The following is a 26,987-nucleotide window of genomic DNA, read 5'->3' as shown; positions in this document are numbered from 1 at the left end:
TACACACACAGCAGTGTACAGTGATCAGCAATACTCACACAGCAGTGTACATTGATCAGCATTACACACACAGCAGTTAACATTGATCACCAATACACACACAGCAGTGTACAGTGATGAGCAATAATCACACAGCAGTGTACAGTGATCAGCAAAACACGCACAGCAGTGTAGTGAATAGCAATGCAAACACAGCAGTGTACAGTGATCAGCAATGCAAACAAAGTAGTTTCCAGTGATCAGCATCATCCACACAGCAGTGTACAGTGATCACCAATACCCACACAGCAGTGTACAGTGCTCAGCAATACACACACAGCATTGTACATTGATCAGCAATACCCAGACAGCAGTGTCCAGTGATCAGGAATATACACACAGCAGTGTACAGTACTCAGCAAAACCCATACAGCAGTGTACAGTGCTCAACAATACTCACAGAGCAGAGTGCATTGATCAGCAATACGCACACCGCTGTATACAGTGATCAGCAATACAAACACAGCAGTGTACGGTGATCAGCAACACCTACACAGCAGTGTACAGTCATCAGCAATGCCCACACAGCAGTGTACAGTGATCAGCAGTATTCACACAGCAGTGTACAGTGCTCAGCAATACACACACAGCATTGTACATTGATCAGCAATACTCAGACAGCAGTGTACAGTGATCAGCAATACCACACAGCAGTGTACAGTGATCTGCAATTCAAACACAGCAGTGTACAGTGGTCCGCAATACTCATACAGCAGTGTATATTGATCAGCAATACTCACTCACCAGTGTGCAGTCATCAGCAATGCACACACAGCAGTGTACAGTGATCAGCAGTATTCACAGAGCAGTGTACAGTGCTCAGCAATACACACACAGCAGTGTACATTGATCAGCAATACCCACACTGCAGTGTACAGCGCTCAGCAATACACACACAGCAGTGTACAGTGATCAGCAATACCCACACTGCAGTGTACAGTGCTCAGCAATACACACACAGCAGTGTACTGTGTTCAGCAATACACACAGTGCAGTGTACAGCGCTCAGCAATACTTACACAGCAGTGTACAGTGAACAACAATATACGTACAGCAGTTTACAGTGATCAGCAATACCCACACAGGAGTGTACAGTGATCAGCAATACAAGCACAGCAGTGTACAGTGATCAGCAATGCAAATGCAGCAGTGTACAGTCATCAGCAATACACACACAGCAGTGTATAATGTTCAGCATTGCAAACACGGCAGTGTACAGTGATCAGCAATACTCACACAGCAGTGTACAGTGATCAGCATTACACACAATGCAGTATACTGTGAGCAGCAATACACACACAGCCATGTACAGGGATTGCCAATACACACACAGCAGTGTGCAGTGATCACCAATACTCACACAGCAGTGTACAGTGATCAGCACTAGACACACAGCAGTGTAGAGTACTCAGCAATACCACAGAGCAGTGTACAGTTCTCAGCAATACACACGCAGCAGTGAACGGTGCTCAGCAATAACAAACATCAGTGTACAGTGATCTGTAAAACACACACAGCAGTGTGCAGTGCTCAACAATACACTCACAGCAGTGTATAGTGCACAGCAATAGACACACAGCAGTCTACAGTGCTCAGCAATAAACACACAGCAGTGTACAGTGATCAGGAATAAACACACAGCAGTGTACAGTGCTCAGCAATACCACACAGCATTGTACAGTGCTCAGCAATACACACACAGCATTGTAAAGTGATCCGCAATGCCCACACTGCAGTGTACAGCGCTCAGCAATACTCACACAGTCGTGTACAGTGACCAAGAATACACGCACAGCAGTTTACAGTAATCAGCAATACTCACACTGCAGTGTGCAGTCATCAACAATACCAACGCAGCAGTGTACAGTGATCAGCAATACACGCACAGCAATGTTCAGTGCTCAGCAATGCACCCACAGAAATTTACAATGATCAGCAATACCCACACAGCACTGTACAATAAACAGCAATACACAAACTGCAGTGTACAGTGATCAGCAACACACAAACAGCAGTGCACAGTGTTCAGCAATACCTACACTGCAGTGTACAGTGCTCAGCAATACACACAGCAGTAAACAGTGGTCAGCAATACACACACAGCAGTGTACAGTGGTCAGCAATGCAAACACAGCAGTGTACACTGATCAACAATACACACACTGAAGTTTACAATGATCAACAATACCCACACAGCACTGTACAGTGAACAGCAATACACACACAGTAGTGTACAGTGATCAGCAATACCCACACAGCACTGTACAGTAAACAGTAATACACGCACTGCAGTGTACAGTGATCAGCAATACAAACACAGCAGTGTACGGTGATCACCAATACTCACACAGCAGTGTACAGTGATCAGCAATACACACACGGCTGTGTACAGAGCTCAGCAATTCCACACAACAGTGTACAGTGCTCAGTAATACACCACAGCAGTTTACAGTGATCAGCAATACACGCACAGCAGTGTACAGTGATCAGCCACGCAAACACAGCAGTGTACAGTGATCAGCAATACTCACACAGTTGTGTACAACGATCAGCAATGCAAAAACAGTAGTGTGCAATGATCAGCAATACACAAACAGCAGTGTTCGTTGATCAGCCATAATCACACGGAAGATTGCAGTGCACAGCAATAACCACATAGCATTGTACCGTGATCAGCAGTGCACACACAGCAGTGTAGAGTGATCACCAATACCCATGCAGCAGTGTACAGTGCTCAACAATTCACGCACAGCATTGTACATTGTTCAGCAATACCCAGAGAAGAGTGTCCAGTGATCAGTAATACACACAGGACAGTGCACATTGATCAGCAATATGCACACTGCTGTATACAGTGATCAGCAATACAAACATAGCAGTGCACAGTGATCAGCAATACACACACATCAGTGTTCAATGATCAGCAACACCCACACAGCAGTGTACAGTGCTCAGCAGTATTCACACAGCAGTGTACAGTGCTCAGCAATACACACACAGCAGTGTACAGTGATCAGCAATACCCACACTGCAGTTTACATTGATCAGCAATACCCACACAGCAATGTACAGTGATCAGCAATGCAAACGCAGCAGTGTACAGTCATCAGCAATACACACACAGCAGTGTATAATGTTCAGCATTGCAAACACGGCAGTGTACAGTGATCAGCAATACTCACACAGCAGTGTACAGTGATCAGCATTACACACAATGCAGTATACTGTGAGCAGCAATACACACACAGCCATGTACAGGGATTGCCAATACACACACAGCAGTGTGCAGTGATCACCAATACTCACACAGCAGTGTACAGTGATCAGCACTAGACACACAGCAGTGTAGAGTACTCAGCAATACCACAGAGCAGTGTACAGTTCTCAGCAATACACACGCAGCAGTGAACGGTGCTCAGCAATAACAAACATCAGTGTACAGTGATCCGTAAAACACACACAGCAGTGTGCAGTGCTCAACAATACACTCACAGCAGTGTATAGTGCACAGCAATAGACACACAGCAGTCTACAGTGCTCAGCAATAAACACACAGCAGTGTACAGTGATCAGGAATAAACACACAGCAGTGTACAGTGCTCAGCAATACCACACAGCATTGTACAGTGCTCAGCAATACACACACAGCATTGTAAAGTGATCCGCAATGCCCACACTGCAGTGTACAGCGCTCAGCAATACTCACACAGTCGTGTACAGTGACCAAGAATACACGCACAGCAGTTTACAGTAATCAGCAATACTCACACTGCAGTGTGCAGTCATCAACAATATCAACGCAGCAGTGTACAGTGATCAGCAATGCACGCACAGCAATGTTCAGTGCTCAGCAATGCACCCACAGAAATTTACAATGATCAGCAATACCCACACAGCACTGTACAATCAACAGCAATACACACACTGCAGTGTACAGTGATCAGCAACACACAAACAGCAGTGCACAGTGTTCAGCAATACCTACACTGCAGTGTACAGCGCTCAGCAATACACACAGCAGTAAACAGTGGTCAGCAATACACACACAGCAGTGTACAGTGGTCAGCAATGCAAACACAGCAGTGTACGCTGATCAACAATACACACACTGAAGTTTACAATGATCAACAATACCCACACAGCACTGTACAGTCAACAGCAATACACACACAGTAGTGTACACTGATCAGCAATACGCACACAGAAGTTTACAATGATCAACAATACCCACACAGCACTGTACAGTGAACAGCAATACACACACAGTAGTGTACAGTGATCAGCAATACCCACACAGCACTGTACAGTAAACAGTAATACACGTACTGCAGTGTACAGTGATCAGCAATACAAACACAGCAGTGTACGGTGATCACCAATACTCACACAGCAGTGTACAGTGATCAGCAATACACATACGGCTGTGTACAGAGCTCAGCAATTCCACACAACAGTGTACAGTGCTCAGTAATACACCACAGCAGTTTACAGTGATCAGCAATACTCACACAGCAGTGTACAGTTATCAGCAATGCAAACACAGCAGTGTACAGTGATCACCAATACTCACACAGCAGTGTACAGTGATGAGCAATACACACACGGCTGTATACAGAACTCAGCAATTCCTCACAACAGTGTACAGTGCTCAGTAATACCCCACATCAGTGTACAGTGATCAGCAATACACACACAACAGTGTACAGTGATCAGCAATAACACACAGATGTGTACAGTGCTCAGCAATACTCACACAGCCGTGAACTGTGCTCAGCAATGATACACATGAGTGTACAGTGCTCAGCAATACTCACACGGCCGTGAACAGTGCTCAGCAACACACACACAGCAGTGCACAGTGATCAGCAATACCCACACTGCAGTGTACAGGGCTCAGCAATACTCACACAGCAGTGTACAGTGAACAGTAATACACACATTGCAGTGTACAGTGCTTAGCAATTCAAACACAGCAGTGTACAGTGATCAGCAATACACCCACAGAAGTTTACAATGCTCAGCAATTCCACACAACAGTGTACACTGCTCAGTAATACCCCACAGCAGTGTACTGTGATCAGCAATACTCACACAGCAGTGTACACTGCTCAGCAATACACACACACCAGTGTACAGTGATCAGCAATGCAAACACAGCAGTGTACAGTGATCAGCAATAACACACAGATGTGTACAGTGCTCAGCAACACTCACACAGCCGTGAACAGTGCTCAGCAATGCTACACATAAGTGTACAGTGCTCAGCAATACTCACATGGCAGTGAAAAGTGCTCAGCAATGCTACACAGCAGTATACAGTGATCTGCGATACACACACAGCAGTGTACAGTGCTGAGCAATACACACACAGCAGTGTACAGTAAACAGCAATACACACACTGCAGTGTACAGTGATCAGCAATACTCACACAGCAGTGTACAGTTATCAGCAACACACACAGCAGTGTACAGTTATCTGCAATTCAAACACAGCAGTGTATAGGGATCATCAATATACACACAGCAGTGTACAGTGATCACCAATACTCACACAACAGTGTACAGTGATCAGCAATACACATACGGCTGTGTACAGAGCTCAGCATTTCCACACAACAGTGTACAGTGCTCAGTAATACCCCACAGCAGTGTACAGTGATCAGCAATACTCACACAGCAGTGTACAGTTATCAGCAATGCAAACACAGCAGTGTACAGGGATCACCAATACACACACAGCAGTGTACAATGATCACAAATACTCACACAGCAGTGTACAGTGATCAGCAATACATACACGGCAGTGTGCAGAACTCAGCAATACCACACAACAGTGTACAGTGCTCAGTAATACCCCACATCAGTGTACAGTGATCAGCAATACCCAAACTGCAGTATACAGTGCTCAGCAATACACACACAGCAGTGTAAAGTGATCCGCAATGCCCACACTACCGTGTACAGCGCTCAGCAATAATCACACAGTAGTGTACAGTGACCAAGAATACACGCGCAGCAGTTTACAGTGATCAGCAATACACGCACAACATTGTAGAGTGATCAGCAATGCAAACACAGCAGTGTACAGTGATCAGCAATAACACACAGAAGTGTACAGTGCTCAGCAATACTCACACAGCCGTGAACAGTGCTCAGCAATGCTACACATAAGTGTACAGTGCTCAGCAATACTCACACGGCAGTGAAAAATGCTCAGCAATGCTACACAGCAGTATACAGTGATCTGCGATACACACACAGCAGTGTACAGTGCTGAGCAATACACACACAGCAGTGTACAGTGATCAGCTTTACACCCACAGCACTGTACAGTAAACAGCAATACACACACTGCAGTGTACAGTGATCAGCAATACTCACACAGCAGTGTACAGTTATCAGCAACACACACAGCAGTATACAGTTATCAGCAATTCAAACACAGCAGTGTATAGGGATCACCAATACACACACAGCAGTGTACAGTGATCACCAATACTCACACAACAGTGTACAGTGATCAGCAATACACACACAGCAGTGTACAGTGATCAGCAATGCAAACACAGCAGTGTACAGTGATCAGCAATAACACACAGAAGTGTACAGTGCTCAGCAATACTCACACGGCAGTGAACAGTGCTCAGCAATAACACACAGAAGTGTACAGTGATCACCAATACACACACAGCAGTGTACAGTGATCACCAATACTCACACAGCAGTGTACAGAGCTCCGCAATTCCACACAACAGTGTACAGTGCTTAGTAATACCCCACAGCAGCGTACAGCGATCAGCAATGCAAACACAGCAGTGTACAGGGATCACCAATACACACACAGCAGTGTATAGTGATCAACAATACATACACGGCAGTGTACAGAACTCAGCAATACCACACAACAATGTACAGTGCTCAGTAATACCCCACATCAGTGTACAGTGATCAGCAATACCACACATAAGTGTACAGAGCTCAGCAATACTCACGCGGCCGTGAACAGTGCTCAGCAATGCTACACAGCAGTATACAGTGATCTGCGATACACACACAGCAGTGTACAGTCCTGAGCAATACACACACTGCAGTGTAAAGTGCTCAGCAACACACACACAGCAGTGTATAGCGCTCATCAATACCCACACTGCAGTGTAAAGGGCTCAGCAATACCCAGACTGCAGTGGACAGCGCCCAGCAATACTCACACAGCAGTGTACAGTGATCAGCAATGCAAACACAGCAGTGTACAGTGATCAGCAATACACCCACAGAAGTTTACAATGATCAGCAATACCCACACAGCAGTGTACAGTGCTCAGCAATACTCACACAGCCATGAACTGTGCTCAGCAATGCTACACAGCAGTATACAGTGATCTGCGATACACACACAGCAGTGTACAGTGCTGAGTAATACACACACAGCAGTGTACAGTGTTCAGCAATACTCACACAGCCATGAGCATTGCTCAGCAATGCTACACATAAGTGTACAGTGCTCAGCAATGCTACACAGCAGTATACAGTGATCTGCGATACACACACAGCAGTGTACAGTGATCAGCAATACATGCATAGCAGTGTACACTGATCAACATTACCCACACAGCAGTGTACAGTGCTCAGCAGTATTCAAACAGCAGTGTACAGTGATCAACAATACACGCACAGCAGTTTACAGTGATCAGCAATCCAAACGCAGCAGTGTACAGTCATCAGCAATACACACACAGCAGTGTATAATGTTCAGCATTGCAAACACAGCAGTGTACAGTGATCAGCAATACTCACACAGCAGTGTACAGTGATCAGTATTACACACAATGCAGTATACTGTGAGCAACAATACACACACAGCCATGTACAGGGATCGCGAATACACACACAGCAGTGTGCAGTGATCACCAATACTCACACAGCAGTGTACTGTGATAAGCACTAGACACACAGCAGTGTACAGTACTCAGCAATGCCACAGAGCAGTGTACAGTGCTCAGCAATACATACGCAGCAGTGAACGGTGCTCAGCAATACACACGCAGCAGTGAACGGTGTTAGCAATAAGACACATCAGTGTACAGTGATCTGTAATACACACACAGCAGTGTGCAGTGCTCAACAATACACACACAGCAGTGTATAGTGCACAGCAATACACACACAGCAGTCTACAGTGCTCAGCAATAAACACACAGCAGTGTACAGTGATCAGGAATAAACACACAGCAGTGTACAGTGCCCAGCAATACCACACAGCATTGTGCAGTGCTCAGCAATACACACACAGCATTGTGCAGTGCTCAGCAATACCACACAGCATTGTGCAGTGCTCAGCAATACACACACAGCAGTGTGCAGTGATCAGCAATAGCCATACTGCAGTGCACAGCGCTCAGCAATACTCACACTGCAGTGTACTGTGAACAGCAATAACACACACTGCAGTGTACAGTGGTTAGCAATGCAAACACAGCAGTGTACAGTGATCAGCAATACACACACAGAAGTTTACAATGATCAGCAATACCCACACAGCACTGTACATTAAACAGCAATACACACACTGCAGTGTGCAGTGCTCAGCAACACACACACAGCAATGTACAATGTTCAGCAATATCCACACTGCAGTATACAGTGCTCAGCAATACCCACACAGAGGTGTACAGTGATCAGCAATACATGCATAGCAGTGTACACTGATCAACATTACCCACACAGCAGTGTACAGTGATCAGCAATACACGCATAGCAGTGTACAGTGTTCAGCCACGCAAACACAGCAGTGTACACTGATCAACATTACCCACACAGCAGTGTACAGTGCTCAGCAGTATTCAAACAGCAGTGTACAGTGATCAACAATACACGCACAGCAGTTTACAGTGATCAGCAATACCCACACAGCAGGGTACAGTGATCAGCAATACAAGCACAGCAGTGTACATTGATCAGCAATGCAAACACAGCAGTGTACAGTCATCAGCAATACACACACAGCAGTGTATAATGTTCAGCATTGCAAACACGGCAGTGTACAGTGATCAGCAATACTCACACTGCAGTGTACAGTGATCAGTATTACACACAAAGCAGTATACAGTGAGCAGCAATACCCACACAGCCATGTACAGGGATCGCCAATACTCACACAGCAGTGTGCAGTGATCACCAATACTCACACAGCAGTGTACAGTGATAAGCACTAGACACACAGCAGTGTACAGTACTCAGCAATGCCACAGAGCAGTGTACAGTTCTCAGCAATACACACGCAGCAGTGAACGGTGCTCAGCAATACACACGCAGCAGTGAACGGTGCTCAGCAATAAGATACATCAGTGTACAGTGATCTGTAATACACACACAGCAGTGTGCAGTGCTCAACAATACACACACAGCAGTGTATAGTGCACAGCAATACACACACAGCAGTCTACAGTGCTCAGCAATAAACACACAGCAGTGTACAGTGATCAGGAATAAACACACAGCAGTGTACAGTGCCCAGCAATACCACACAGCATTGTACAGTGCTCAGCAATACACACACAGCAGTGTGCAGTGATCAGCAATAGCCATACTGCAGTGTACAGCGCTCAGCAATACTCACACTGCAGTGTACAGTGAACAGCAATAACACACACTGCAGTGTACAGTGGTTAGCAATGCAAACACAGCAGTGTACAATGATCAGCAATACACCCACAGAAGTTTACAATGATCAGCAATACCCACACAGCACTGTACATTAAACAGCAATACACACACAGCAGTGTGCAGTGCTCAGCAACACACACACAGCAGTGCACAGTTATCAGCAACATACACACAGCAATGCACAGTGATCAACAATACCCACACTGCAGTGTACAGGGCTCAGCAATACCCACACTGCAGTGTACAGCGCTCAGCAATACTCACACAGCATTGAACAGTGAACAGCAATACACACACTGCAGTGTACAGTGCTCAGCCATAGACACACAGAAGTTTACAATGATCTGCAATACCCACACAGCACTGTACAGTGAACAGCAATACACACACTGCAGTGTACATTGGTCAGCAATACACACACAGCAGTTTACAGTGATCAGCAATGCTCACACAGCAGTGTACAGTGAACAACAATACACACACTGCAGTGTACAGTGGTCAGCAATACACACATGGCTGTGTACAGAACTCAGCAATTCCACACAACAGTGTAAAGTGCTCAGTAATACCCCACAGCAATGTACAGTGATCAGCAATACACACATAGCAGTGTACAGTGATCAGCAATACACACACCGCAGTGTACAGTGCTCAGCAATAACACACAGAAGTGGACAGTGCTCAGCAATACTCACACAGCTGTGAACTGTGCTCAGCAATGCTACACAGCAGTATACAGTGATCTGCGATACACACACAGCAGTGTACAGTGCTGAGTAATACACACACAGCAGTGTACAGGGCTCAGCAACACACATACAGCAGTGCACAGTGCTCATCAATACACACAATGCAGTGTGCAGGGCTCAGCAATACCCAGACTGCAGTGTACAGCGCTCAGCAATACTCACACAGCATTGTACAATGAACAGCAATACTCACACTCCAGTATACAGTGGTTAGCAATCCAAACACAGCAGTGGACAGTGATCAGCAATACACCCACAGAAGTTTACAATGATCAGCAACACACACACAGCAGGGCACAGTGATCAGCAATACCCAAATTGCAGTGCACAGCGCTCAGCAATACACACACAGCAGTGTACAGTGATCAGCAATACACACATAGCAGTGTACACTGATCAACATTACCCACACAGCAGTGTACAGTGATCAGCAATACTAACACAGCAGTGTTGAGTGATTAGCAATGCAAACACAGCAGTGTACAGTGATCAGCAATACACACACAGCAGACCACAGTGAGCAGCAATGCAAAAACAGTAGTGTACAGTGATCAGCAATACACACACAGCAGTGTGCAGTGCTCAGCAACACACACACAGCAATGTACAGTGTTCAGCAATATCCACACTGCAGTATACAGTGCTCAGCAATACCCACACAGAAGTGTACAGTGATCAGCAATACATGCATAGCAGTGTACACTGATCAACATTACCCACACAGCAGTGTACAGTGATCAGCAATACTCACACAGCAGTGTAGAGTGATTAGCGATGCAAACACAGCAGTGTACAGTGATCAGCAATACACACACAGTTGTGTACAGTGATCAGCAATGCAAAATCAGTGGTGTACAGTGATCAGCAATACACAAACAGCAGTGTTCGTTGATCAGCCATAATGACACGGAAGATTGCAGTGCACAACAATAACCACACAGCATTGTATCCTGAACAACAGTACACACACAGCAGTGTAGAGTGATCACAAATACCCATGCAGCAAGGTACAGTGCTCAGCAATTCACGCGCAGCATTGTACATTGTTCAGGAATACCCAGACAAGAGTGTCCAGTGATCAGTAATGCACACAGAGTAGTGCACATAAATCAGCAATACGCACACTGCTGTATACAGTGATCAGCAATTCAAACATAGCAGTGCACAGTGATCAGCAATGCACGCACAGCAGTGTACAGTGATCAGCAATATTCACACAGCAGTGTACAGTGATCAGCAATGCAAACACAGCAGTGTACAGTGATCAGCAATACACGCACAGCAGTGTACAGTGATCAGCAATACCACGCAGCAGTGTACAGGGATCAGCAATACCACGCAGCAGTGTAACGTGATCAGCAATACACACACAGCAGTGTAATGTGATCAGCAATACACACACAGCAATGTACAGTGCTCAGCAATACACAAACAGCATTGTAAATTGATTAGCAATACCCAGACAGCGGTGTACAGTGCTCAGCAATACACACACGGCACTGTACGGTGATCAGCAATACCCACACCTCAGTGTATTGCGATCAGCAATACACACACAGCAGTGTACAGTGCTCAGCAATACTCACACTGCAGTGTACAGTGATCAACAATACACGTACAGCAGTGTACAGTGATCAGCAAAACAAACCCAGCAGTGAACAGTGGTCAGCAATATAAACACAGCAGTGTGCAGTCGTCAGCAATACACACACAGCAGTGTACAGTGATCAGCAATACACACACAGCAGTGTGCAGTCATCAGCAATGCAAACACAGCAGTGTACAGTGATCAGCAATACACACACAGCAGTGTACAGTGATCCGCAAAGCAAACACAGCAGTGTACTGTCATCAGCAATACACACACAACAGTGAACAGTGCTCATCAATACCACACCGCAGTGTGTAATTACCTGCAATGCACACACAGCAGTGTACAGTGCTCAGCAATACACATACAGCAGTGTACAGTGCTCAACAATACTTACAAATCAGAGAGCATTCTCCAGCAATATGCACACAGCAACCCACACTGACCAGCAATATGCACACTGCTGTGTACAGTGATCAGCAATACCCCACAGCAGTGTTCAGTGCTCAGCAATACACACACAACAGTGAACAGAGCTCAGCAATACGACACAGCAGAGTACAGTGATCAGCAACACAAACACAGCAGTGCACAGTGCTCAGCAATGCAGACACAGCAATGTACAGTGCTCATCAATACACTCACAGCAGTGCACAGTGCTCAGCAATGCAGACACAGCAATGTACAGTGCTCATCAATACACACACAGCAGTGTACAGTGATCAGCAATACACGCACAGCAGTTTACAGTGATCTGCAATAACCAAACAGCAGCGTACAGTGATCAGCAATACACGTACAGCAGTGTGCAGTCATTAGCAATACACACACAGCAATGTACAGTGCTCATCAATACACACACAGCAGTGTACATTGATCAGCAATACTCACACAGCTGTTTACAGTGATCAGGAATACACACAAAGCAGTGTACATGGATCAGCAATATCACACAGCAGTGTACAGTGATCAGCAATACCCACACATGAGTGTACAGTGATCAGCAATACCCACACAGCAGTGTACAGTGATCAGCAATACAAACACAGCAGTGTACAGGGATCAGCAACACCCACACTGCAGTGTATAGCGCACATCAATACTCACACAGCAGTCTACAGTGCTCAGCAATACACACACAACAGTGAACAGAGCTCAGCAATACGACACAGCAGAGTACAGTGATCAGCAACACAAACACAGCAGTGCACAGTGCTCAGCAATGCAGACACAGCAATGTACAGTGCTCATCAATACACTCACAGCAGTGCACAGTGCTCAGCAATGCAGACACAGCAATGTACAGTGCTCATCAATACACACACAGCAGTGTACTGTGATCAGCAAAACACGCACAGCAGTTTACAGTGATCTGCAATAACCAAACAGCAGTGTACAGTGATCAGCAATACACGTACAGCAGTGTGCAGTCATTAGCAATACACACACAGCAATGTACAGTGCTCATCAATACACACACAGCAGTGTACATTGATCAGCAATACTCACACAGCTGTTTACAGTGATCAGGAATACACACAAAGCAGTGTACATGGATCAGCAATATCACACAGCAGTGTACAGTGATCAGCAATACCCACACATGAGTGTACAGTGATCAGCAATACCCACACAGCAGTGTACAGTGATCTGCAATAAATAAACAACATTGTACAATGCTCAGCAATACAAGCAGCTGAGTACAGCACTCAGCAACACTCACGCAGCAGTGTACAGTGCTCAGCAATGCACACACAGCAGTATACAGTGATCAGCAATACCCACACAGCAGTGTACAGTGATCTGCAATAAATAAACAACATTGTACAATGCTCAGCAATACAAGCAGCTGAGTACAGCACTCAGCAACACTCACGCAGCAGTGTACAGTGCTCAGCAATACCACACCGCAGTGTGTAATTACCTGCAATGCACACACAGCAGTGTACAGTGCTCAGCAATACACATACAGCAGTGTACAGTGCTCAACAATACTTACAAATCAGAGAGCATTCTCCAGCAATACGCACACAGCAACCCACACTGACCAGCAATATGCACACTGCTGTGTACAGTGATCAGCAATACCCCACAGCAGTGTTCAGTGCTCAGCAATACACACACAACAGTGAACAGAGCTCAGCAATACGACACAGCAGAGTACAGTGATCAGCAACACAAACACAGCAGTGCACAGTGCTCAGCAATGCAGACACAGCAATGTACAGTGCTCATCAATACACTCACAGCAGTGCACAGTGCTCAGCAATGCAGACACAGCAATGTACAGTGCTCATCAATACACACACAGCAGTGTACAGTGATCAGCAAAACAAGCACAGCAGTTTACAGTGATCTGCAATAACCAAACAGCAGTGTACAGTGATCAGCAATACACGTACAGCAGTGTGCAGTCATTAGCAATACACACACAGCAATGTACAGTGCTCATCAATACACACACAGCAGTGTACATTGATCAGCAATACTCACACAGCTGTTTACAGTGATCAGGAATACACACAAAGCAGTGTACATGGATCAGCAGTATCACACAGCAGTGTACAGTGATCAGCAATACCCACACATGAGTGTACAGTGATCAGCAATACCCACACAGCAGTGTACAGTGATCAGCAATACAAACACAGCAGTGTACAGGGATCAGCAACACCCACACTGCAGTGTATAGCGCACATCAATACTCACACAGCAGTCTACAGTGCTCAGCAATACACACACAACAGTGAACAGAGCTCAGCAATACGACACAGCAGAGTACAGTGATCAGCAACACAAACACAGCAGTGTACAGAGCTCAGCAATGCACACACAGCAGTGTACAGTGATCAGCAATACCCACACAGCAGTGTACAGTGATCTGCAATAAATAAACAACATTGTACAATGCTCAGCAATACAAGCAGCTGAGTACAGCACTCAGCAACACTCACGCAGCAGTGTACAGTGCTCAGCAATGCACACACAGCAGTGTACAGTGATCAGCAATACCCACACTGCAGTGTACAGTGATCAGCAATTCCCACACAGCAGTTTGCAGTGAATGCAATACACACACAGCAATGTACAGTGATCAGCAATATAGACACAGCAGAGGGCATTGTCCAGTAATACACAAACAGCAGTCAACATTGATCAGCAATATGCACACTGCTGTATACAGTGATCAGCAATATCCACACAGCAGTGTACATTGATCAGCAATACTCGAACCACGCTGGACAGTGCTAAGCAATACAACCGGTTGGGTACAGTACTCAGAAATAATCACGCAGCAACGTACAGTGAGCAAAAATCTCCACACAGCAGGGTACAGGGCTCAGCAATACACACACCGCAGAGTACAGTGATCAGCAATACACACACAGCAGTGGACAGTGATCAGCAATACACACACAGCATTGTACAGTGATCAGCAATACACACACAGCAGTGTACAGTGATCAGCAATACACAAACAGCAGTGTACAGTGATCAGCAATAGACACACAGAAGTTTACAATGATCAGCAATACCCACACAGCACTGTACAGTGATCAGCAATACACACACTGCAGTGTACAGTGGTCAGCAATGCAAACACAGCAGTTTACAGTGATCAGCAATGCTCACACAGCAGTGTACAGTGATCAGTAATTCCACACAACAGTGTAAAGTGCTCAGTAATACCCCACAGCAGTGTACAGTGATCAGCAATACACACACAGCAGTGTACAGTGCTCAGCAATAACACATAGAAGTGGACAGTGCTCAGCAATACTCACACAGCTGTGAACTGTGCTCAGCAATGCTACACAGCAGTATACAGTGATCTGCGATACACACACAGCAGTGTACAGTGCTGAGTAATACACACACAGCAGTGTACAGGGTTCAGCAACACACATACAGCAGTGCACAGTGCTCATCAATACACACAATGCAGTGTGCAGGGCTCAGCAATACCCACACTGCAGTGTACAGTGATCAGCAATACTCACACAGCATTGTACAATGAACAGCAATACTCACACTCCAGTATACAGTGGTTAGCAATCCAAACACAGCAGTGGACAGTGATCAGCAATACACCCACAGAAGTTTACAAAGATCAGTAACACACACACAGCAGGGCACAGTGATCAGCAATACCCAAATTGCAGTGCACAGCGCTCAGCAATACACACACAGCAGTGTACAGTGATCAGCAATACACAAACAGCAGTGTTCGTTGATCAGCCATAATGACACGGAAGATTGCAGTGCACAACAATAACCACACAGCATTGTATCCTGAACAGCAGTACACACACAGCAGTGTAGAGTGATCAGAAATACCCATGCAGCAGTGCACAGTGCTCAGCAATTCACGCGCAGCATTGTACATTGTTCAGGAATACCCAGACAAGAGTGTCCAGTGATCAGTAATGCACACAGAGCAGTGCACATTAATCAGCAATACGCACACTGCTGTATACAGTGATCCGCAATTCAAACATAGCAGTGCACAGTGATCAGCAATGCATGCACAGCAGTGTACAGTGATCAGCAATACAAACATAGCAGTGCACAGTGATCAGCAATATTCACACAGCAGTGTACAGTGATCAGCAATGCAAACACAGCAGTGTACAGTGATCAGCAATACACGCACAGCAGTGTACAGTGATCAGCAATACTCACACAGCAGTGCACAGGGATCAGCAATGCAAACACAGCAGTGTAGAGTGATCAGCAATACACACACAGCAGTGTAGAGTGATCAGCAATACACACACAGAAGTGTACAGTGATCAGAAATACTCACACAGCAGTGTACAGGGATCAGCAATACCACGCAACAGTGTAACGTGATCAGCAATACACACACAGCAGTGTAACGTGATCAGCAATACACACACAGCAATGTACAGTGCTCAGCAATACACAAACAGCATTGTAAATTGATTAGCAATACCCAGACAGCGGTGTACAGTGCTCAGCAATGCACACACAGCAGTGCACAGTGATCAGCAATTCCCACACAGCAGTGTACCATGCTCAGCAAACACACACAGCATTGTAAATTGATTTGCAATACCCAGACAGCAGTGTACAGTGATCAGGAATACACACACAGCAATGTACTCTACTCAGCCAATCATAAACAGCAGTGTATAGTGCTCAACGATACTCACACAGCAGAGTGCATTGACCAGCAATACCCACACAGCAGTGTACAATTATCAGCAAGACTCACACGGCAGTGTACATTGATCAGCAATACCCACACAGCAGTGTACAATTATCAGCAAGACTCACACAGCAGTGTACATTGATCAGCAATACCCACACAGCAGTGTACAGTGATCAGCAATGCCCACACAGCAGTGTAACGTGATCAGCAATACACACACAGCAGTGTAACGTGATCAGCAATACACACACAGCAATGTACAGTGCTCAGCAATACACAAACAGCATTGTAAATTGATTAGCAATACCCAGACAGCGGTGTACAGTGCTCAGCAATACACACACAGCACTGTACAGTGATCAGCAATACCCACACCTCAGTGCATTGGGATCAGCAATACACACACAGCAGTGTACAGTGCTCAGCAATACTCACACAGCAGTGTACAGTGATCAACAATACACGTACAGCAACGTACAGTGATCAGCAAAACAAACCCAGCAGTGAACAGTGGTCAGCAATACAAACACAGCCGTGTGCAGTCATCAGCAATACACACACAGCAGTGTGCAGTCATCAGCAATGCAAACGCAGCAGTGTACAGTGATCAGCAATACACACACAGCAGTGTACAGTGATCCGCAATGCAAACACAGCAGTGTACAGTCATCAGCAATACACACAGAGCAGTGTACAGTGCTCAGCAATACACACACAGCAGTGAACAGTGCTCAGCAATACTACACCGCAGTGTGTAATTACCTGCAATGCACACACAGCAGTGTACAGTGCTCAGCAATACACATACAGCAGTGTACAGTGCTCAACAATACTTACAAATCAGAGAGCATTCTCCAGCAATACGCACACAGCAATCCACACTGACCAGCAATACGCACACTGCTGTGTACAGTGATCAGCAATACCCCACAGCAGTGTTCAGTGCTCAGCAATACACACACAACAGTGAACAGAGCTCAGCAATATGACACAGCAGAGTACAGTGATCAGCAACACAAAGACAGCAGTGCACAGTGCTCAGCAATGCAGACACAGCAATGTACAGTGCTCATCAATACACTTACAGCAGTGTACAGTGATCAGCAAAACAAGCACAGCAGTTTACAGTGATCTGCAATAACCAAACAGCAGTGTACAGTGATCAGCAATACACATACAGCAGTGTGCAGTCATCAGCAATACACGCACAACAGTGTACAGTGCTCATCAATAGACACACAGCAGTGTACAGGGCTCAGCAATACCCACACAGCAGAGTACAGTGATCAGCAATACACACACAGCAGTGTACAGGGCTCATCAATAGACACACAGCAGTGTACATTGCTCAGCAATACACACACAGCAGAGTACAGTGATCAGCAATACACACACAGCAGTGTACAGTGATCATCAATAGACACACAGCAGTGTACATTGATCAGCAATACTCACACAGCTGTTTACAGTGATCAGGAATACACACAAAGCAGTGTACATGGATCAGCAATATCACACAGCAGTATACAGTGATCAGCAATACACACACATGAGTGTACAGTGATCAGCAATACCCACACAGCAGTGTACAGTGATCTACAATAAATAAACAACATTGTACAATGCTCAGCAATACAAGCAGCTGAGTACAGCACTCAGCAATACTCACGCAGCAGTGTACAGTGCTCAGCAATGCACACACAGCAGTGTACAGTGATCAGCAACACTCACGCAGCAGTGTACAGAGCTCAGCAATGCACACACAGCAGTGTACAGTGATCAGCAATACCCACACTGCAGTGTACAGTGATCAGCAATTCCCACACAGCAGTTTGCAGTGAATGCAATACACACACAGCAACGTACAGTGATCAGCAATATAGACACAGCAGAGGGCATTGTTCAGTAATACACAAACAGCAGTCAACATTGATCAGCAATATGCACACTGCTGTATACAGTGATCAGCAATATCCACACAGCAGTGTACATTGATCAGCAATACTCGAACCACGCTGGACAGTGCTAAGCAATACAACCGGTTGGGTACAGTACTCAGAAATAATCACGCAGCAACGTACAGTGAGCAAAAATCTCCACACAGCAGTTTACATTGATCAGCAATACCCACACAGCAGTTTACAGTGATCAGCAATACCCACACAGCAGAGTACAGTGCTCAGCAATACACACACAGCAGTGTACAGTGCTCATCAATAGACACACAGCAGTGTACAGGGCTCAGCAATACCCACACAGCAGAGTACAGGGATCAGCAATACACACACAGCAGTGTACAGGGCTCATCAATAGACACACAGCAGTGTACATTGCTCAGCAATACACACACAGCAGAGTACAGTGATCAGCAATACACACACAGCAGTGTACAGTGCTCATCAATAGACACACAGCAGTGTACAGAAATCAGCAATACTAACACTGCAGTGTACAGTGCTCAGCAGTAGTCACACAGCAGTGTACAGTGATCAGCAATGCAAAAGAAGCAGCGCACAGGCATCAGCAATACACACACAGCAGTGTAGAGTGATCAGCAATACACAAAGAGCAGTATACTGTGACCTGCAATACTCACACAGCAGTGTACAGGGATCACCAATCCGCACAGAGCAGTTTGCAGTGATCACCATTACTCACACATCAGTGTACAGTGATCAGCAATACACACACAGCATTGTAGAGTGCTCAGCAATACCACACATCAGTATACAGTGACTAGCAATAACAACACTGCAGTGTACAGCGCTCAGCAATTCTTACAGAGCAGTGTACAGTGATCAACAATACCCACAATGCAGTGTACAGCGCTCAGCAATACTCAAACAGCAGTGAACAGTGATCAGCAATACATGCACAGCAGTTTACAATGATCAGCAATACGCGCACAGCAGTGTACAGTGTACAGTGATCAGCAATGCAAACAGAGCACTGTACAGTGATCAGCAATGCAAACACAGAGCAGTTTACAGTGATCACCATTACTCACACATCAGTGTACAGTGATCAATAATACACACACAGATGTGTAGAGTGCTCAGCAATACCACACACCAGTGTACAGTGCTCAGCAATACACACACAGCAGTGTACAGTGCTCAGCAATAGCACACTGCAGTGTACAGCGTTCAGCAATTCATACAGAGCAGTGTACAATGATCAGCAATACCAACACTGCAGTGTACAGCACTCAGCAATACTCACACAGTAGTGTACAGCGATCAGCAATACACTCAAAGCTGTTTACAGTGAGCAGAAATACACGCACAGCAGTGTACAGTGATTAGCAATGCAAACACAGCAATATACAGTGATCAGCAATACACACACAGCAGTGAACAGTGATCAGCAATACACACACAGCAGTGTACAGTGATCAGCAATACACGCCCAGCAGTTTACAATGATCAGCAATACACGCACAGCAGTGTACAGTGACCAGCAATGCAAACACAGCCGTGTACAGTGAACAGCAATAATCACACAGCAGTGTACAGTGATCAGCAATGCAAACACAGCAGATTACAGTGATCACCAAAACTCATACAGCAGTGTACAGTGGTCAGCAACACACACAGCAGTGTTCAGTTCTCAGCAATACACACACAACATTGTACAGTGATGAGCAATTGACACACAGCAGTGTACAGTGATCAGCAATACTCACACAGCAGCGTACAGTGATCAGCAATTCATACAGAGCAGTGTACAATGATCAGCAATACCCACACTGCAGTGTACAGCGCTCAGCAATACTCACACAGTAGTGTACAGCGATCAGCAATACACTCAAAGCTGTTTACAGTGAGCAGAAATACACGCACAGCAGTGTACAGTGATTAGCAATGCAAACACAGCAATATACAGTGATCAGCAATACACACACAGCAGTGAACAGTGATCAGCAATACACACACAGCAGTGTACAGTGATCAGCAATACACGCCCAGCAGTTTACAATGATCAGCAATACACGCACAGCAGTGTACAGTGACCAGCAATGCAAACACAGCCGTGTACAGTGAACAGCAATAATCACACAGCAGTGTACAGTGATCAGCAATGCAAACACAGCAGATTACAGTGATCACCAAAACTCATACAGCAGTGTACAGTGGTCAGCAACACACACAGCAGTGTTCAGTTCTCAGCAATACACACACAACATTGTACAGTGATGAGCAATTGACACACAGCAGTGTACAGTGATCAGCAATACTCACACAGCAGCGTACAGTGATCAGCAATTCATACAGAGCAGTGTACAATGATCAGCAATACCCACACTGCAGTGTACAGCGCTCAGCAATACTCACACAGTAGTGTACAGCGATCAGCAATACACTCACAGCTGTTTACAGTGAGCAGCAATACACAAACAGCAGTGTACAGTGATTAGCAATGCAAACACAGCAGTGTATAGTGATCAGCAATACAAACACAGCAGTGAACACTGATCAGCAATACACACACAGCAGTGTACAGTGATCAGCAATGCAAACACAGCAGTGAACAGTGAAGAGCAATAATCAAACAGCAGTGTACAGTCATCAGCAATGCAAACACAGCAGTGTACAGTGCTCAGCAATATCAACAAGGGTGTATAGTGATCACCAATACGCACACAGCAGTGAACAGTGATCAGCAATACACACACAGCAGTGTACAGTGATCAGCAATAAACAAACAGCAGTGCACAGTGCTCAGCAATACCACACAGGAGTGTACAGTGGGCAGCAACACATACACAGCAGTGTTCAATTCTCAGCAATACACACACAACAGTGTACAGTGATCAGCAACTCACACACAGCAGTATACAGTGATCAGCATTACACACAAAGCAGCATACAGTGATCAGCAATACACACACAGCAGTGTACTGGGATCACCAATACATACACAGAAGTTTACAGAGATTACCGATACTCACACAGCAGTGTACAGTGATCAGCAACACACAAACAACAGTGTACAGTGCTCAGAAATACCACACAGCAGAGTACAGTGCTCAGCAATACACACACAGCAGTGTATAGTGATCAGCAATATCACACAGCAGTGTACAGTGATCAGCAATACCCACACATGAGTGTACAGTGATCAGCAATACCTACACAGCAGTGTACAGTGATCTGCAATAAACAAACAACATTGTACAATGCTCAGCAATACAAGCAGCTGAGTACAGCACTCAGCAATACTCACTCAGCAGTGTACAGTGCTCAGCAATACAAGCAGCTGAGTACAGCACTCAGCAATACTCACGCAGCAGTGTACAGTGCTCAGCAATGCACACACAGCAGTGTACAGTGATCAGCAATTCCCACACTGCAGTGTACAGTGCTGAGCAATCCACACACAGCAGTGTACAGTGCTCAGCAATTCCCACACAGCAGTGTACCATGCTCAGCAAACACACACAGCATTGTAAATTGATTTGCAATACCCAGACAGCAGTGTACAGTGATCAGGAATACACACACAGCAGTGTACTCTACTCAGCCAATCATAAACAGCAGTGTATAGTGCTCAACGATACTCACACAGCAGAGTGCATTGACCAGCAATACCCACACAGCAGTGTACAATTATCAGCAAGACTCACACAGCAGTGTACATTGATCAGCAATACCCACACAGCAATATACAGTGATCAGCAATACCCACACATGAGTGTACATTGATCAGCAATACCCACACAGCAGTGTACAGTGATCAGCAATACCCACACATGAGTGTACAGTGATCAGCAATTCCCACACAGCAGTGTACAGAAATCTGCAATAAACAAACAACATTGTACAATGCTCAGCAATACAAGCAGCTGAGTACAGCACTCAGCAATACTCACGCAGCAGTGTAAAGTGAACAACAATCCCCACACAGCAGTTTGCAGTGAATGCAATACACACACAGCAATGTACAGTGATCAGCAATACACACACAGCAGTGTAATCTGACACAGCAGGATACATTGATCAGCAACACCCACACAGCAGTGTACAGTGATCAGCAAGACACATACAGAAGTGTACAGTGATCAGCAATACCCACACTGCAGTGTACAGTGATCAGCAATACACACACAGCAGTGTACAGTGATCAGCAAAACTCACACAGCAATGTACAGAGTTCAGCATTACACACAAAGCAGTATACAGTGATCAGTAATACATACACGGCAGTGTACAGCTATCACCTATACATACACAGCAGTTTACAGAGATCACCGATACTCACACAGCAGTGTACAGTGATCAGCAATACACACACAGCAGTGTACAGAGATCAGCAATACACACACAGAGCAGTGTACAGTGATAAGCAATACACACACAGCAGTATACAATGCTCAGCCATAACACACAGTAGTGTACAGTGCTCAGCAATACACACACAGTAATGTACTGTGCTCAGCAATGTACACACAACAGTGTACAGTGATCAGCAATACAAACATTGCAGTGTACAGCGCTCAGCAATACACACAAAGCAGTGTACAGTGATCAGCAACACCCACACTGCAGTGTATAACGCTCAGCAATACTCACATAGCAGTGTACAGTGATCAGCAATACACACACAGCAGTGTACAGTGATCAGTAATGCAAACACAGCAGTGTACAGTGATCAGCAATACACATACAGCAGTGTACAGTGATCAGCAGCCCCACACAGCAGTGTACAGTGCTCAGCAGTATTCATACAGCAGTGTACAGTGCTCAGCAATACACACACAGCATCGTACATTGATCAGCAATACCCAGACAGCAGTGTACAGTGATCAATAATACACACACAGCAGTATGCAGTCATCAGCAATGCAAACACAGCAGTATACAGTGATCAGCAATACTCACACAGCCATGTGCAGTCATCAGCAATACAAATACAGCAGTGTACAGTGCTCAGCAATACACACACAGCAGTGTACAGTGATCAGCAATACCCACACTGCAGTGTACAGCGCTCAGCAACACTCACACAGCAGTGTACAGTGATCAACAATACACGTACAGCAGTTTATTGTGATCAGCAATACACACACAGCAGTGTACAGTGATCAGCAAAACACACCCAGCAGTGAACAGTGGTCAGCAATATTCACACAGCTGTGTGTAGTGATCTGCAATACACACACAGTAGTGTACAGTGATCAGCAAAACACGCACAGCAGTTTACAGTGATCTGCAATAACCAAACAGCAGTGTATAGTGATCAGCAATACAAACAAGGCAGTGTACAGTGAGCAGCAGTACTCACACAGCAGTGTGCACTCATCAGCAATGCAAACACAGCAGTTTACAATGATCAGCAATACACACACAGCAGTGTTCAGTGATCAGCAATACAGACACAGCAGTGTACAGTCATGATCAATACACACACAGCAGTGAACAGTGCTTGGCAATAATACAAAGCAGTATACAGTGATCAGCAATACACAAACAGCAGGCCAAAGTGCTCAGCAATACCACACAGGAGATTAAAGTGGTCTGCAATACACACACAGCAGTGTACAGTTCTCAGCAATACACAATACACAAACAACAGTGTACAGTGATCAGCAATACACACACAGCAGTGTACAGAGATCAGCAATACTCACACAGCAGTGAACAGTGATCAGCATTACACACAAAGCAGTATACAGTGATCAGCAATACACACACGGCAGTGTACTGCTATCACCTATATACACAGCAGTTTACAGAGATCACCAATACTCACACAGCAGTGTGCAGTGATCAGCAACACACACACAACAGTGTACAGTGCTCAGCAATGCACACAGTGCAGTGTACAGTGATCAGCAACACACAAACAGCAGTGCACAATGCTCAGCAATACACACATAACAGTGTACAGTGATCAGCAATACATACACTGCAGTGTACAGTTATCAGCAATACTCACAAAGCAGTGTACAGGGATCACCAATACACACACAGCAGTGTACAGTGATCAGCAATACCACACAGGAGTGTACAGTGGTCAGCAATACACACACAGCAGTGTAGAGTGCTCAGCAATATCACACACCAGTATACAGTGCTCAGCAAGACACACACAGCAGTGTACACCGCTCAGCAATACACACACTGCAGTGTACAGTGCTCAGCAATACCACACAGCAGTGTACAGTGCTCAGCAATACACGCCCAGCAACTTACAATGATCAGCAATACACGCACATCAGTGTTCAGTGATCAGAAATGCAAACACAGTAGATTACAGTGATCAGCAAAACTGACACAGCAGTGTACAGTGATTAGCAAAACACACACAGCAGTGTACAGTGATCAGCAATACACACACAGCAGTGAACAGTGCTCAGCAATACCACACAGGACTGTACAGTGGTCAGCAATACACACACAGCAGTGTACAGTTCTCAGCAATACACACATAACAGTGTACAGTTATCAGCAATACTCACACAGCAGTGTACAGAGATCACCAATACTCACACAGCAGTGTACAGTGATCAGCAATACACACACAAGAGTGTACAGTGCTCAGCAATGCACACAGTGCAGTGTACAGTGATCAGCAATACACACACAGCAGTGTACAGAGATCAGTAATACACACACAGAGCAGTGTACAGCGAAAAGCAATACACGCACAGCAGTGTACAATGCTCAGCAATAACACACAGCAGTGTACAGTGCTCAGCAATACACACACAGCAGTGTACAGTGATCAGCAATACAAACATTGCAGTGTTACAGCGCTCAGCAATACACACACAGCAGTTTACAGTGATCAGCAACACCCACACTGCAGTGTATAGTGCTCAGTAATACACACACAGCTGTGTACAGTGATCAGCAATACTCACACAGCAGTGTGCAGCGATCAGCATTACACACAAAGCAGTATACTGTGATCAGCAATACACACACTGCAGTGTACAGGGATCACCAATACACATACAGCAGTGTACAGTGTTCAGCAATACCACACAGGAGTGTACAGTGATCAGCAATACACACACAGCAGTGTAGAGTGCTCAGCAATATCACACACCAGTATACAGTGCTCAGCAAGACACACACAGCAGTGTACACCGCTCAGCAATACACACACTGCAGTGTACAGTGCTCAGCAATACCTCACAGAAGTGAACAGTGCTCAGCAATACACACACAGTAATGTACTGTACTCAGCAATGCACACACAGCAGTGTACAGTGATCAGCAATACAAACATTGCAGTGTACAGCGCTCAGCATTACTCACACAGCAGTGTACAGTGATCAGCAATACACACACAGCAGTGTACAGTGATCAGGAATGCAAACATAGCATTGTACAGTGATCAGCAATACTCACACAGCAGTGTACAGTGATCAGCAATACACACACAGCAGTGTACAGGGATCACCAATCCTCACAGAGCAGTTTACAGTGAACACCAATAAACACACTGCAGTGTACAGTGATCAGCAATACACACACCGCAGTGTACAGTGATCAGCAATACCCACACTGCAGTGTACAGTGCTGAGCAATTCATACAGACCAGTGTACAGTGATCAGCAATCCCCACACTGCACTGTACAGCGCTCAGCAATACTCAAACAGCCGTGTAGTGATCAGCAATACATGCCCAACAGTTTACAATGATCAGCAATACTCACACAGCATTTTCCAATGATCAGCAATACACAAATAGCATTGTACAGTGCTCCGCAATAACACACAGTAGTGTACAGTGGTCAGCAATACACACATAGCAGTGT

This window comes from Carcharodon carcharias, chromosome 9 (assembly GCF_017639515.1).
Source record: "Carcharodon carcharias isolate sCarCar2 chromosome 9, sCarCar2.pri, whole genome shotgun sequence".
NCBI lineage: Eukaryota > Metazoa > Chordata > Chondrichthyes > Lamniformes > Lamnidae > Carcharodon > Carcharodon carcharias.
This window is presented reverse-complemented; position numbering follows the sequence as displayed.